Here is a 13,034-nt window from a genome sequence, read left to right as displayed (position 1 = left end):
CAAATCAGATAAGAATTGTGTTTTATAGAGGCTCAAGAAATCAAGGGAGATCGGTTTATATGGAATCTATATTAAAACATAGACGGATTCGACCCATTTACAATTCCAACCGGCCTTATGCAGAATTTCAAGCGTCCGACATTACTCGTTCAAAAGTTAGCGTCCTTTCGTCAGACGAACAGAAATTGCTTAATCGAATTAGAAATTTAAAACTATCAAGAATATAAGTACATACTTCGTTTGATCTCAGATCAATATTTCGATGAGTTACAATCGAAATGACAAAGGTAGCGTAACCCCTTCCTATGGTGGAGGGTATAAAAACCATTAAGCAAACATTTCAAATTCGTTCTTGAAGATCTTCGTTATGTAGACTCTAATCCGTGTCATGCCTCTAAGACATACACCTTTACCAATAATCGGCTTGTTGTGCGTTCAAAAGTTATCGCCAAAAATATATGTCAGCATCTTCGTCCTGCTTACAACGCCCTTAATCCATAAAATTTAAATAAATTGGTTCAAATCTGGTTTCGTATCCGCACCTGAATGTCGAAATCTGTTAAACGCGAAAGCCAACGTTTGCTCCCCACTTGCCTTCCACATGCTATAACTTGTCGCATCAGTTCTACACATGTGCGCCCATAGTCCCATGTGACACGTAATGCTACTTTGAGCCATATTGGTCGCCTTCCTACTTTCTCTCAGTAATAGCTTCGTCTTTTAACGATCTTGATCTCCATACAGGTTTTTCGTCACACTACCGATAGTATTACTGTTCCACAGTGCCCATACCCTCAACTCAGACTACGTCGCACCGAAAGGCTTCTCATTCATCACGTTTACTGATGGCAGTCCTCTGGCCCATACTGGCAATTCTTCTGCCCTTTTCGCCGCTATTGTGCAGATCACACCATCCCAGAGAAGGCATTAATACCCTTCTAACACTCGTGGACTATCCGTGGCCTTACCGCACTATTTATTGCCCTTAATAAAGTCCACACTCGACGTCCTCGTTTTAATACCGTATAACCCCACGAATTCTGTGATCACCCGGATTTCCGCCTGCAAAACTGTGTTATGATCAGGAAGTCGGCCTCTCGGCCTCTAACTAAGCTAACAGCTAATCTATATATATACGGAGCATTCCACTATCCGCAGCCTGTGGAAGCGCTAAGTAGCTCCTAGCTTCTCGTGTTGACGATGAGCACCACACAAATCGGAGTTAAAGAGTTCCAACCCGTGCGGTGCTTATAGTCACCCGTGGTGCAAATACGCAGAAAAAACAAGTAAGAGCGTGGTAAGTTCAGCCGGGCCGAATCTTATATACCCTCCACCATTGATCGCATTTGTCGAGTTCTATGCGCGGTATCTCTTTTTAGACAAACATAGCATATTAAATAAGAACTGTTATGCTATTGGAGCTATATCAAGTTATATAGGACCATAAATAAATGCTGAACATTGCAGAAATCATTGCGTAATATTTCAGTTCATTCGGATAAGAATTGCGCCTTGTAGGGGCTCAAGAAGCAAAACCGGGAGATAGGTTTATATGGGAGCTGTATCAAGCTATTGATCGATTCAGACTAGGTTCTATACCGATTTACGCCATACTTAGCACAGTTATTGGAAGTCATAACAAAACACCTCATGCAAACTTTCAGCCAAATCGGATAAGAATTGCGCCCTATAGAGGCTCAAGAAGTCAAGACCCAAGATCGGTTTATATGACAGCTATATCAAAACATAGACCGATGTAAACCATACTTATCGTAGTTGTTGGAAGTGATACGAAACACTACGTGCAAAATTTCAATAAAATCGGATAAGAATTGCGCCTTCTAGAGGCTCAAGAAGTCAAGACCCAAGATCGGTTTATATAGCAGCTACATCAAAATATGGACCGATTTGGCCTGACCTACACTAATAGAAAGAATTTGTGAAAAATTTCAAGCGGCTAGCTTTACTCCTTCGAAAGTTAGCGTTAATTTTTTAATTGAAACTGCTTCAATCACGAAAATGATAATATCAATCACCGTTTTTGAGGGAGTATTGGAAAAAAATTCAATTTAAAAAGTTGCATATTCAATTAAAAAATGATTGAAATTTCCAATAATTTTTTTAATGTAAATCATATTTAAAAAAATCATAGAAATTTTTTAAAACTTTTTTTGAAATCCGGCTTATAGAAACGGCTGCCATGGGATTGACATAAATTTAGCGAAATGTGGGACGTATGGACCTTTAAAATCTCCTTCCAGTTATATTTCAGGGTATAATATGTTATATCCCTGCAAACATTTGTCATAACTTTGGAAGAGCGAAGAATGCAGCAATCTTCTGGAAGATTTTAATCTTCTGGGATATCATTGGGCAATCCATTTCGCATGCGGAAGTTCGCGACAATTCTTTTGCAACTCATTGCATTACAATCGCCTGTATGAGTCGTGAAACTCTCTTCTACTCTTTATACTGGTCACACATAGGAGTGACGATAATTTGGTCCCTGTGGTGTGCCCCCTGCCACTTTGTCCTTTATACTGATGCCATGAGACCCACAATTTTACCAGCTAGTACTTAGATGTGGTTTATGAAGTATCTAAGGATCCGGTACAAGTCTTGATTCCGATGAGTATGTCGTTTCCCACATTGTTAAAAGCCCCTTTGATGCATCAAACGATTCTTCTATTTAATGAATAAATAGACGGTCTCCACTGACCTTCCATTGACATAGGTATGCTTTTAATATCTAAGCAATTAGAGACCATCGTAGCTCAGAGGTTAGTATGTTCGCCTATGACACTGAATGCCCAAGTTCAAATCACGGCGAGAACATCTAAAAACAAATTTCAGCGGTGGCACTAGGAGGGCTGGCGATACTTGTGATGTATTTACCTTAAGTAATCAACCGTGTCAACTTCTCTACCAAAATGGTATCTCTCTGTGGGAAGACATTCGGATACTTCTCTCATTGATATGAGAGAAGTATCCCCGCTGTTCCTTAAGGTAATGTTCATGGGCAAATTGCATTTGCAATTCGCTGGAGGTCCATCTATTTTGCATGGTATGCACTATACGCTCCATGGTTTTGAGCGGAAACGACTTAAGACTTATAGGTCAATAGGCCTATGGCGCCGTATAACTTGCCTCCTGCCAGACTTTCGGTGGCAAGTCCTAGAAACTCAGTGAATGTAGCGGCTCCTAGATTCATGGTCCATCAGGTCCGGGTGAATTCAATCATTGAAACCTGCTCAATGCTGCCTTTGCCATAAAGTTAGTAATGATGAGTTTTTGATCAAACTGATTATTCCTAGATTCCGATTTCACCGTGTGTACCGTCTTATTCTGCGGAAAATTCAGCAAAAGACTGAAAAGGCTATCGTCTACCAACGTAGCAACTGTTCAAAGATATAGAAAGATATTTAATTGCGCTTTGAGCATGGCGGAAAATTTATTCCAATTAAATGAACTCATGGTGTACAATTGCAGGATATGTCCGGAAAGTGGACTGTATTGGTCTTACCGGGAGATGGCTGCACAAGTATAGCCCTGCTTCTATACGCTTCTAGCGGTGGTAAGAGTTACATTTCATTTGTCTAAGATACAATTTGGCTAAAACTACAAATGGAACATAAAGGAAAATGGTTGTCCTTTATCCAATTGAGTAGCTCATAATATTTGGTGAATGAATAAAGGGTTGCCATGATTTAGAAAATTCTTATTTTAAATTTAGTTTCAATTTGTTATGGAATAGACTTCCCTAGCTTTTTATCTCTAGGCTTAAAATTGGTCTAGTTCCAACATTTTGCATTTTACAATTTTATTCATACAAACAACAACTTGTAGTTCCACTGTTAGTTAAAGTCAGCGGACTCTGACAGTTGTATTGTTTATGTTTCATACTTTAGTTTTCTGTTTTGTTCCAGTCTTCACCATCAGCATCATTACCACCACAGTGTTTGGATCTATTCCGTTCATACATCGATCGACATAAACTTCATCATTCTGATGTAAACTTTGAAATTTATTGCATTTCAGCTTCAGCCCGCTTGTGAGACGCTTGTGTGTGCAAATGCCTATGATGGTACCGGGTGTTGGTTTTCATCCTCATCTGTGGCGTTCTCATTGTGGTGGAACTGTTTTATTTCCTTATGTGTGCATGAAATCTGAAACTTAGTGCTAATCGCATGGAGTATGGATCTGAGCTCCATCCAAACCACGTCGTCTGTGTGTGGGAGTTTTTTTTTTTTTTTTTTTTTTGAGGTGCCTGAGGATATTTTTATGCAGTGCGATGCGGAATCATTCTTATGGATAGACCTTAATTTAATTATTTCCAGGATTATAATGAATAATGTTTGTTTATACATTGTGCTGAAATGGGATTTTATGATTTCTTAACATTCAAGGTTTGCCGAAGCAAAGGACCATGCCAATGCGAATGTGTAAAATGGCATTACAAACAATATTGACATTGCAAAAAAACAAAGTGAATGTTATGTGCGTATCTAAACACCGACCCCCCTATAGTGCTGTCATATAAATCGATATATAAAATAATTTTTTCAACCTCTAGAGGCCTTAAATTTCAACCGAGTTGTTCTAAATTCAGCGTCAATAGTTTTTGCTTACATCTTAAGACATCCGACAGCGTTGTTGTTGTTGTAACCACATTTTCATGTGAACGTGGCGATCCTCATCAAGCTCCTGTAGGTGAGCAAGCTCGTTCCGGTCCAAAGGACCGATCGCCGCGAGAACAGGTTGGCAATTGGTTATTTAAAGGCGCCTATACATCGCCTTGTCATATCGAGTATCATAGGCACTCAGTATTTGTGCAAGAGCCGGTGCAGCCTGACCTCTCTCTGAGACTCTCCACTCAACACCGCTGATTGTTCACTATCCGCAACATGTGAACGCGCGCGATAACTCGCAGCTAAGCTTCTCGTGACAGCAGTGAACACCACACAGATCGGACCTCAATGTTCCAGCCTGTGTGGTGCTCACAGCTATCCTGTGCCGTTGATCTTGAAAGTGGAAACAAAACTTTACGTGCAAAATGTTAGTCAAGTGACATTCCAAGCACTTCCACAGAATTTGGAAAGAAAATCAGATCTCCCGAAGAGCATAACACAGCTAAAACGCTAAAAAAGAAAAGAGCTCCCTGCTTTCAAGTACTCTGGGAAGACCAAACCAGCCCTGCCGCAATGGAGATTTCAGACAGTGTATTACGGAGGACTATAAAAAGGACACCGCAGCAACCACGGAATGGGAAAATGGTCGCTGAAAAAGGACAGAAACCGCCCTTTTACGCCAGAGTGGCAAGCAAGCATAACAGAGATGAGCTGACTTATGCAATCATCGATATCGACAGTGCATCCAGTGGGGCTCCATTAGATTATCGCTCCCAAGTGAAGGATCTGGTTAACGAGCGGTTTTGCGAACATGTGTGGAACAAACTATGAGCTGCGAGTACAGAAGGGACTTCTTAGCGCTGAGCTTTGTGTCAGCAGAATGTCTTGAGTGGACAGATTCGGAAAAAGCGTGGTCATTATTATATTTTCTGTAAACAGTTTTAGCTCGTTATTTTCCAGTTGACCACAGTGGGCCATTTACTATGAAAATGGGACATCACAAGGAAAAATGACCAAATTTGCAAAAAATCGCCAATATTTCGGTTTTATTAGTACATACAGTTCCTAATTGGATAGACTCGAAAAGAACCTGATCCGTATTAAATTTCTTGTAAGCAGTTTTAGCCCACTATATTCCAGTTGACCGCAGTAGTAGGGAATACTTAGGGACAGGATATAGGACAGATTCGGAAAGAGCGTGGCCCATGTTATATTTCCTGTAAAAGGTTTGAGCACTGTGGGGCATCTACTCTAAATAATGGGGCATCTTTAAGAAAAATCGTCAATATCATGGTGTCTTTAATACATAGGGTTCCAAATTAGATAGATTCAGAAAGAGCGTTGTCCGTGCTATATTTCCTGCAATCGGTTTTAGTCAACTATTTTTCACTTGACCGCAGTGGGCGATTTACTTTGAAAAATGGGACATTGTAAGGGAAAATGACCAAATTTTCCCAAAAAGCGCCCATATCTTGGTTTTTTAACACATAGATTCGGAAAGAGCGTGGTCCGAATTATATTTCCTTTAAGCGGCTTTGGAGGCCAAGGTTAGCATGTCGGCCTAGCAGAGGTTAGCATGTCCACCTATGACGCTGAACGCCCGGGTTTGAATCCTGGCGAGAACGTCAGAAAAAATGTTCATCAGTGGTTATAACCTCCTAATGCTGGCCACATTTGTGTGGTACTAGGCCATATAAAAACTTTTCCCCAAAGAGGTGTCGCTCTGCGGCACGCCGTTCGAACTCGGCTATAAGAAGGAGGTCCCTTATCATTGAGCTAAAACTTGAATCGGACTGTACTCATGATATTTGAAAAGTTTGGCCCTGTTCCTTAACGGAATGTTCATGGGCAAATTTGCATTTTGCATTTTTTGCGTAAGCGGTTTTAGCTCACTATTTCCCAGTTAACCACAATGAGCCACTTACTCTGAAAAATGGGGCATCATAAGAAAAAATTACCAAAACCAAAAATCGCCAATATCTTGGTTTCTTTAATACAAAGGGTTACGAATTGGATAGATTCGGAAAGAGCAAGATTCATATTATATATCCTGTAGCCGCATCTAAAGAAATTGATGACCCCCGGCAAACCAGAATAGTTCTAACTCAATTACAATCCGGTGGATGCTGCCGCCTCAACTTCTACCCAGCAAGGATTGATGCCTACGTTAAGGACGTGTGTCCCGAATGTGAGCTGGGATCACACGTCACCGGTTTAACTGCCCAGTTAGATCCACTCGACTCAGACCCATATCCCTCTGGACACACCGTCGCATAGTGGTAGAAAGAATACAACACACTGTTACAACAACAACATACTGAAAGAAATTTTTATTCAAAATAGCAAAATACAAGTAAAAGCGTGCTAAGTTTGGCCGGGCCGGATCCTGGGAACACACCACCAAAAATAAATTTAGTTGAAGAGCCTAAATTTACTCTACATACCAAACCTCGGTCAAACCAGCAAAAATTAAAGCTTTCAGGAGCTGAACAAGGATAATGGAGAGACCGGTTAACATGGAAGCTATATCAGGTTATAGACCATATCGGACCGTACTTGACACAGTTGTTAATATTAAGTATCTGTGCAAAATTTCAAGCGGCTAGCTCTACGCGTTCAACCGCTACGGACGGACGGACATGACTACATCGATTCTGAACGTCGAAACGATCAAGAATGTATATACTTATGGGGTTTTAGACGAACATTTCGAGGTGTTACAAACGGAATGACTAGATTAGCATGCCCTCATCCAATGGTGGTGGATATAAAAAAATTCCTAAACAGGAGTTTTTGACAAACATTTGACTGACATTGTAGCAAACTTTGCTCTAATAAAGGGTGATTTTTTTGAGGTTAGGATTTTCATGCATTAGTATTTGACAGATCACGTGGGATTTCAGACATGGTGTCAAAGAGAAAGATGCTCAGTATGCTTTGACATTTCATCATGAATAGACTTACTAACGAGCAACGCTTGCAAATCATTGAATTTTATTACCAAAATCAGTGTTCGGTTCGAAATGTGTTCAAATTTTGACAAATTTTGTTCAGCGATGAGGCTCATTTCTGGTTGAATGGCTACGTAAATAAGCAAAATTGCCGCATTTGGAGTGAAGAGCAACCAGAAGCCGTTCAAGAACTGCCCATGCATCCCGAAAAATGCACTGTTTGGTGTGGTTTGTACGCTGGTGGAATCATTGGACCGTATTTTTTCAAAGATGCTGTTGGACGCAACGTTACGGTGAATGAACACATTTCGAACCGAACACTGATTTTGGTAATAAAATTCAATGATTTGCAAGCGTTGCTCGTTAGTAAGTCTATTCATGATGAAATGTCAAAGCATACTGAGCATCTTTCTCTTTGACACCATGTCTGAAATCCCACGTGATCTGTCAAATACTAATGCATGAAAATCCTAACCTCAAAAAAATCACCCTTTATTATACCTCTAAAAGCTGGTTTTTTGATTAACACTCATTTTTCGCAAGTAACGACGGAGCAGATGGTCTATTCAAAAGCTCATTGTGAAGGACATGAGAGTCAAAGAGACAAAAAACATCTTTTTGCCACCTAAGTCAAAAGGTCCAGATGGAATATCTGTGGTATTGTGGTATTACCATAGGAGGAGGCGGCCTTGCCTCAGCCCCATCTGGCCGCCATTTTCTCAGCATGCCTAAGATTGTCATATACCCTAAATGCTTAGGAATTGCAAAAAGTAGTATCCTTACCCGGAAGGCCACGTGGCGCAGGAGTTAGCATGTCGGAATATGACGCCAAACGCCTGGGAGGGATTGTAATTGAGCCACCACTAACAAATTTTTTCTGATAATCTCACTAGGATTCGAACCCAGACTTTCAGCGTCATAGGCGAACATGGTGACCTCTGCGCTACTACGGTGGCGGCACGCCGTTCAGTCTCGACAATTAAAAGGAGGCCCCTTATCATTGAGCTTAAACATTAATCGGACTGCACTCTTTGGTATGAGAGTAGTATCCCCAGTTCCTTAAAGGAATGTTCATGGGAAATTTAGCAGTAGTAGTAGTATTCTTACCCAAGACTGGAATGGCAAGTTATGCGACGCCAAAAGCTTTCAGACCAATAAGCCATGTGGGATTTCAGCTCTAAACTATATATGAATCGTGCAGTGCACAACATGGTTAAGAATAGCATACATAGCAAGTTGTTTAAGTATAGCCAGTACGCCTATGTGAAAGAGAGGTCATTGGAGACAGCCCTTCACAAGTTGGTGCAAAGGATAGAGTAGTTTTCGATCCTAATATGTGCACATTGTAGTGTGACATTGACATTGTGGAGCCCTTTAACAATTTGGAGACCGACTCACTTATGCAATATTTAGACCAATGCCAGGTAAACCAAACTCTCAGGAGCTAGAGAGGTCACGTGCTATGGAATAGATAGATAAAATGTGAGTCTTAGGGAGTATTCTATCAGCAGACTGGTGATGCAGCTTGGTTAGCTTCGAAATCGGGATCTCTGTAGCCTGCCAAATGTAATATTCGCAACCACATTTTGCCTTCCCCTTACCCCAATTTTCAAAAACGCCAGATCTCGAAGATGGGTGCACCGATTTAAGCGAAATTTTGTATGCCACACGAAATTGGTATAAAGTTTTAGGATCATATAACCTGGGGGGACGCCCCATCCCAAAACCACCCGAACGGGCATGATTACCGATTGAGACAATATGGGTATGAAATGAAAGGCATTTCAGCTGATATGTTCGGGGGGTCCCCCACCACAAAAAACCCCCAAATAGGACACTTCACCGCTTAGGGCAATATGGGTATCAAATGAAAGGTATTTAAAATTTTTTTAAAGTAGAATACAAATCCGACATCTAAATGTATTCCTTGGCGCCTGAGGGGCCCCCCAACCCCCAAAACCACCAGCAGGATATATATACCGATTGGGACAATATGGATATCAAATGAAAGGTATTTAAAAGTAAAGTAAAAAGCTGATATTAGCACGTATTCCTTGGTACCCCTCAACAGGACATATTTATCGATTGGGACAATATGGGTATCAAATAAAAGGTGTTTGGAAGTTGAGTACACATTTGTTGACTACGAATCTGATATATATATTTGGGACAGAGTCTGGGACCGGCCCACCCACCTAATACGCTTCACCAAGACGTGTAGTATATGATATAACGATTCAACTATCTGGGTCGCGCCCTGCCATCCTGCCGTTTACTCGGACATATAGATATCGATATTTAAAGACTCAAATAAATTGTGTTTAGGGTCTTAGCGTCGAGGGGAGCGACCCTCTCCTCCTTATAAAAACAACACCAAACTGTCATGTAGGACGACCGAGAATATATTGTGTTCAAATGAAAAGACGAGTCAGAGGGCTATCGCCCTCCCTCTATCCTACCCAAAACAAGGAATTAAAAATAAAATGAAGGCCGATCAGGCCAGAATAGGACACCAATAAAAGGTCTTTGGTAGGAGAGTACACTTTTTACCCTCAAATTGGGATTAACACAGCAGGACCTGTGGATTTTTAAAAATGTGGTATCCCAAGTGGTAGTTTGAAAAATGATCTTGAATGTAGATAACCAATACAAAAAAAGTTAATTAGTGTGCATCTGAACGAGACCCGTAGCCCTGAATATCTTGATAGCCACCTTCAAAATGCTTGACTTTATAGGGCTGAAACAAAATCGTGTTTCAGCACGATGCTGATATTATTTCAGGGTCCGCCCCCTAAACTCTCTTTAATCCGGCCACGTTTGTCTACTATGGCAATAAATAATAGGTATTTGATAGTAGAAAATTAATTTGATATTCAATTTTTAGGCCAAGTGTTCGGTGGTCGTCTCACCTCCCTAAACCAATGGCGATATTGGCTTAAATAAAATAAATTTGAGAGTAAAGCACGATGCTTATATTTTTTCAGGGCTAAGTGCGTGGGTGGTCGCTCCACCATACATACCCCCCACCATACATATGTATGGTGGGGCGACCAAGTTTTTCAGGGACGTCTCACCACATAAACTCCCCCTAAACCACACATATATACCGACTATAGCAATATTTGGCTCAAATGTGATTTTTTGGAGTAGAGTATGAACCTCATCCCAAAAAACATCGCCATACCGGACATATTTACCGATCATAGCAATATAAGGCTCAAATGAAAGAAATTTGGGAGTAGAACAACAATATGATATCCACATTGGAGCGTAATATTTGAAAGGCCGTACCAACACTCCCAAACAAGACGTTGTTCCAGTGCGTGCCAGTATAGGGCTCAGATAAAATAAGAGAGTCCAAGAAGGCTTAGTGGAGCGGGCCCTGTCCAGCTAGTATTAATATAAAATATTAAATGAAAATTTTACGCTATTTTCAACTTTTAACCATCTGAAATCAGCAGAAAATGTTTGCTGTTTTAGCAAAAAAAATACTGCAGAAAAGTCAAAAATTTCATTGTATAATTTTTCAGTCAAATCATATAAGAGGAGCGTCCTTTAGAATTAAAATCTGAAATCCTTTATATGACAGTTTTATTTATAGTTGAAAGGATTTGCCTCACAACGACGACAAACTTTACGTAAACAAAAAGAATTTGTGCAAAATTTCGAGCAGCTATCCCAAGTCATTCGAAGGTAAGCGTGCTTTCTACAGACAGAAGGATGGACGGACATAGCCTACGTTTTGAAATGGGAAGATGATCAAGACGAAGAGAATTTTGGTCTCTGTTCCTTAATGGAATGTTCATGGGAAAACTGTGATGTAAACAATTTTCACGTTCAACAACATATCGAATATCACATCGCTACTTCATCGTCTTCTAATATGCAGATACATATATCACTTAGAAAAGGATTAGAGATGTCACCTACTTTAAATGTCTTTTGTTGCTGCTTAACAAAAAAAAGGGAGTTTCCTAGAACTCTACACAAAACTTGAAAAAGCAATTATGGAAAATTTCCACTTACCTTTAACAGCTTCGTAGTATCCCAAATCCAGCGTGAATGTTTTGATGGAACGGCCAGGAGAGAGAAAAAAATCTAATCACAAGTTCCAAACTTCACTGCAACTTTTCGTTGTTTCCAAGGCACACAAAAATCCTTTGCCACGAAGCTTCGAATTGTTTTAAGGTGTGTGGCAGATGGAGATGAGTTTGCACAAAATCAAAAATTGTTTCAATTTCGGTGGTGGATACGAGTAACTTCCGATTTTACGTTCAAAGCAAAACGCACGCGCACTTTAGTTTTCAAATATTGAGTGTTTTTTTTTTTGTACTTTGTATATTTCCAAAATTCCAGGTGAACGCAATAAATCTCACCCAGAGAAACCGGAAAATTGAAAGAGACGATCACTAAATAACAACAACAACGTACCAAAAATGCCAAAACAAATCAAGGTCTGTCTATCTTGGAGTCTCCTCGCCAAAGTTCTGTGTTTTTGGTGTGTGGTAATTTTGCTTAGGCGTTTGGTTCAACGAATGGTTGGTGTTGGATCGTTTTTACTGCGTTGCCTTATGTTTAGGTTGATGGGATGTGTGATTTCAATTTTTGTTGTTGTGTTTTCTCTATCTATTCCCGTTTGAAGTTCTGTGTGCTGCAATGGCAACTGTTCATCGCCTTGTTCACTTCTTCTTCGCTGGAGTTGTTTTTGCTGCTGCTTTTGCTTGACTGACGACTGGCCTTTGTTGTTGGTTTGATAGTAAAACTTGTTGCGTTGCTTTGCGTTTCTCTTTTTTTCTTGAGTGTGAGACTGGTGCTGTTGAATACTCTCGTTTCCAGATACTTTTTTTATGTCTTCCTCGGGTGTTTACAATATTATTGAATTTGTTGTTGTTTTCCGAAGCTGAACAAAATATTCGGTAAAGCAAAATCAAAAGATGGAGAGAGAGCGAGAGAGAGGAAAAGAGAAAACAATACAAATGATTATTTTAAAATAAAACCATGGGAGTACAGGAGATGCTTAAGATGTTTTGTTTTTGTTTGAGTATCCGGCGGCGGGGAGAGAAAAGATTGATCTTGGAATAAAGCTCGGCTTTATGACTTTGCTGACCTTAATTTACAATATTAGTACAAAAAAAAACATAGACTTATTTCAAAGAAGAGCCAAAAACTTGTTTTCTTTTTGTTTCTTTCATAAAAGTAGAAAAGAAAGAATACTTTTTTTAACGATGACGTAGTTGTTACATACATACATGCATTGCTTTAGAGTGTTTTATTGATATTTTATACGCTCTATACACTTTGTTTACAATTTGAGATTAATAGATAATTGTGATCCATTTATTATTAATTTCGATGAGGCTCGTACTACAAGTACGTTTATTAAAAAAGTCCGGATTTTTAATGGAAAATTTGAAATTTTGTCATCTATTTTTTGGCAAATACGATTGTACTTTGC

At 39.9% G+C, this 13,034-nt stretch overlaps 1 protein-coding gene and 1 long non-coding RNA gene across 4 annotated transcripts in view; one reads left to right on the top strand and one right to left on the bottom strand.

The window, feature by feature from the left end:
- The window catches only part of LOC106085460 (uncharacterized), an 82,468-nt gene that overhangs the window by 56,262 nt on the left and 13,172 nt on the right, over positions 1–13,034 (top strand). The gene's annotated exons all lie outside the window — the stretch shown is intronic.
- LOC106085461 (spectrin alpha chain, non-erythrocytic 1) overlaps positions 1–13,034 on the bottom strand; it is a 262,696-nt gene that overhangs the window by 237,577 nt on the left and 12,085 nt on the right. For all 3 annotated transcript variants that reach the window (XM_059361018.1, XM_059361020.1, XM_059361019.1), the window contains exon 2: positions 11,606–12,479. The gene's annotated coding sequence lies outside the window, so the exon portion shown is untranslated. The remainder of the gene's footprint in view (positions 1–11,605; positions 12,480–13,034) is intronic.

This window comes from Stomoxys calcitrans, chromosome 1 (assembly GCF_963082655.1).
Source record: "Stomoxys calcitrans chromosome 1, idStoCalc2.1, whole genome shotgun sequence".
NCBI classification, from domain to species: Eukaryota; Metazoa; Arthropoda; class Insecta; order Diptera; family Muscidae; genus Stomoxys; species Stomoxys calcitrans.
This window is presented reverse-complemented; position numbering and strand designations above follow the sequence as displayed.